The sequence below is a fragment of the Poecilia latipinna genome, unplaced genomic scaffold (assembly GCF_001443285.1).
Source record: "Poecilia latipinna isolate Pla-1442-1.1 unplaced genomic scaffold, P_latipinna-1.0 Scaffold2396, whole genome shotgun sequence".
NCBI lineage: Eukaryota > Metazoa > Chordata > Actinopteri > Cyprinodontiformes > Poeciliidae > Poecilia > Poecilia latipinna.
Genome location: NW_015115012.1, coordinates 34660 through 38336, shown reverse-complemented (window position 1 = coordinate 38336; position 3677 = coordinate 34660). Strand labels below are relative to the sequence as shown.

The 3677-nt window shown below is 37.7% G+C and overlaps 1 long non-coding RNA gene across 2 annotated transcripts; it reads right to left on the bottom strand.

Annotated features, from left to right (window-relative positions):
- Positions 1-463: 463 nt before the first annotated feature.
- LOC106937643 (uncharacterized) lies at positions 464-2525 on the bottom strand. 2 transcript variants are annotated; one of them, XR_001422430.1, is made up of 5 exons: positions 2435-2525; positions 1993-2095; positions 1256-1299; positions 965-1025; positions 464-855 (listed from the first exon to the last, which is right to left on the bottom strand). It is a non-coding gene; the product is annotated as an uncharacterized LOC106937643 (long non-coding RNA). The 2 variants fall into 2 exon arrangements; XR_001422431.1 differs by lacking the exons at positions 464-855; positions 965-1025; positions 1256-1299 and adding an exon at positions 1640-1818.
- Between the last annotated feature and the right edge of the window lie 1152 nt (positions 2526-3677).

The window sequence follows — 3677 nt, the reverse complement described above, 5'->3', positions numbered from 1 at the left end:
CGCCGGAGCCAAAGCGCAGAGGCGCCAGCGGTGTGATTGGTCCGCGCTGTCGGGTTTAAATGCATAAACTATAAACCTATCTATTATAAACCTATCATTTATGAATAAATCTGCTCTGCTAGTGAAATGCTAAGAGCAAAAGAGACGCTTGTAGCCCGGCTTAAAAAAAAAGAAAAGATTTTTGTTTTGTTTTCTTTTCTTTTAATTTTCCTAGAAACGTAAACAATTAACGCTTAGCCTGGCGGCGGGGCTAGTAAAGCATGGCGGGCAGCCAGGCTTATAATACACTGGGGGAAACCCTGGTATCCCTACCAGTTACGTTTCTAGTTTAGAAAATTAACCTGTAACAATAGTAGCTCACTTTCTAAGTTAACCTGAAGAAAGTTTATACAAAAATCTGAAATTATATCAAATTTAATAATTAAGAGGCAGGCTCACAAATGTCTATACTCCAGCTTTTATTTCACATATTCATCTTCAGTCAATATAATAGATGAACTCTCACTTCGCCCAGCAATTTATAGCTTTTATGTCCATGTAAACGAGCGGATTCGACGCCTTAATTCGCCACACAGAAACACATCTACCAGCTATGAACCACGATGCACTCTGCCACTCATTGGCTGAGACCAGGATAATATGAAACTTATTTTCCAGTTTGTCCATAAAGCTACACTTACGTTAAGCATCAACTACAGTGCAGCCGACCTCAGTGTTCAATCTATCAACTCACCTGTATAAATACACCTGCAGGACTCCTCCATGCCGTTTGCTCTGAACCGGCCACCACGCAGCAGCTCCGTGAGGAGAAAAGCTGCCGTACACCAGGTATCGCGCCAGTCGTTTTAAGGATGCCTATTGGTCCACCGAAAACAATAAAACCCAGACATTATCATAAATCAATAAAATCCTCCCAGACTGACCTTAAAAGTTGGACATTATGCTGCTAACACTTAGTACTTACCAGCAACTCATCGGAGGAAGTGAGAGCGCTGCCCAAAGCAAATAATGACCCGGCTGGAACACTAAATAGTAAAACATAATTTAATGAAACTTCGAGGCAGATATATTTTCAGAGGAATTTTAATAATTGAGATAATCGAATCATTCAAGGAATGGTTGCAGCCCTACTTTATACTTTTATTTTAGTTAAATCATTTTCTAAAAATAGTACTGAGACTTGAAATGGCGTAATTAAATAACTCTAATGATGCAGATGTACTTCTACTTGACAGTTTTTCAGTAATCATTTTACCTCTGCTGACAGCTTCTTGAGGAGTCCAGGAAGTTGCTGAATATCTGTAAGTAAATAACGAAAAAGCAGTACTAATGTCAAAATTCTGAGAGAGAAAAAAGTGGCCCTAATTGTCTTCAGTAAGAATCAGAACAGATGCATCTTTAAGTGGGTCAAACAGGAATGTTGGTGAATGATTCCTGGCTGAAACAAAGTGCTACGACTTAACGACTATTTTAACAACTTAACGACTATTTTACATTAACGACCTTAACGACTATTTTACATTAAAGTTACATTTATCCTTACGATTTAAACAATCCGCCACAAACAAAAGAAAAGAGCAACTGTAGTCACTGATTCAAATTTTCTGCTTCAAATACGTACATGGTACATTATATAATACACTCTGGAAACTCTTGTGAGTCATCAAATAAGTCAACATTTATATTAGCGACACAAAACAAATAGTAAATAATAGTTTTACTTAAATTTGATGTGGAGGCTCCATAGTCAGTGGAAGTGGCAGTTAAAGTCCTGTGTCTGAACCGCTTTGAGCACATTGTAAACCAAAAACCTACGTTCTGGCGCATGCGCAGTATCACGACGTACGACCCAAAATAGTTGGGTAGATTTTATTTTATTGCAATTTTTTCTATTCACAAATAGGTACTGTTATCAGGATTTACCACCTATAATAAAGTTGATTTGTTACCTTATATAATTTTAAGTGATTAAAATGGATTGTATTTACAAACCTCAAAATCCTTTTTCTTTCATTGTTGTCATCAGTCGATTTATGAAGGTTTTTTGAAGAACTGGGGTTACACCCATGCATTCTGTTACAGAACAGAGCAGTTTCTGAGAATACAATAAAAAACAGCTGTTATTTACTACTGTAGTAAATGAAATACAGAAAATAAACATGTAAGTAAATAAACCTATTTCTCAGTATTAACTCCCTTTGTCATAAATGCTGTTTTAGCCTGAACAATGTCTGGCTAACGGCTCAAGATTGATGGCTCAAGGTTAACGGCTCAAGGCTAACGGCGAAGTTAGCTTCTATGCTAAATCACGCCCATACTAACAACAAAGAGACATTTTAAAGACTACAAACATACACCGGCAGCCAAACAGCACCGTCAGAAGTGGTAATTCACATTAACACATTCATATCACATGATTACTAACATTACTCACATCGTCAGTGACTGCTTCTCCGCCATTATGCAAATCGGGTCTAGAACGTGAAGAAGGAAGAGGAAACTGCATAAAATACCTTCAAAATAAAAGCATGAATATGAAAACATTCACAGTTTGAAATTATTAATAATGTTACTCCTTACTCGCTGTTTGCGAAACAGCCAATACAGGTGCACCATTTATTGGCACTGACTGACGGTACGCCCAGGAATGAAAATTATGAAAACTATTAGCTTTCTCAATAATAATAAACTTGTTTACACAGTGTTTATTCATGAAAATTAAGGTATACTTTGTGTTTAAAATAGTTTAAACAGTTATAAGTGTTTTTAAGAGGGGTTTCATGTTTTTGCAAATTCCAACTATTTGTTGGTGGCTGTGGTCTCTAAGCCCGACAAGTACTTAGGTTGCACTTTAGTTTCTGTCACCTTGCAGCAAGAAGGTTTTAGGTTTGAATCCCAGTCTGGGGTCTTTCTCCATGGAGTGTGCATGTTCTCCCCATTCATGCATGGGTACGGTCTGGATACTCGGGTTTCCTCCCACAGCCCAAAAAATACAACTCTTAAGTAAATTGTTCTCTCGAAATGCAAAGTTGTTTGTCTTGTGATGAACTGGCAACCTGTCCTGGTTGTACACCGTTTCTCGCTGAATGACTGCTGGAGATAGGCAGTAATAAATTGAAGTAATGACAAGTTACAAACCAGATTGGAATTAATTAATTAGTGAAGAAAAAACTAAGTGCTGCCTCTCAATGTTTAGTTTCTGTTTGGATTTAAAGTAGACTTGAACCAGAAGATCTGAATGGTCTGGATGGTTGGTACAGATTAAGGTTTAGTTGCCCATACAGTGCAACATAGCAAAATAGGTTTCCTTTTCAAAAATACTTAAAATTGACACTAAACAGAAGAGATGTCCTTTAGTTTAATCTCTCTAACACCTACAGTGCAGCCTTGACTCGTTTCTTTGGGGGGAGTTACAGCCATTCACACACTTCACATGTACACATGTAGGCCTCTTTAGGCAACATCCTTCGGTCCAAGAGACAATGACCCAAACATTTAAGGTCAGAGAGTAGCTAAACTTTAGTGGCTCTATTAGGAATTGTTCTTACCACACTTTATGACTCTGATATTTCGAACCAAACTACAGATGTTGATCTGATGCTGATGGGCATATATATATATATATATGAAGCCCCGAGATCAAAGTGGGGAACACCCCCAAAGGTGGTGGAGAATGA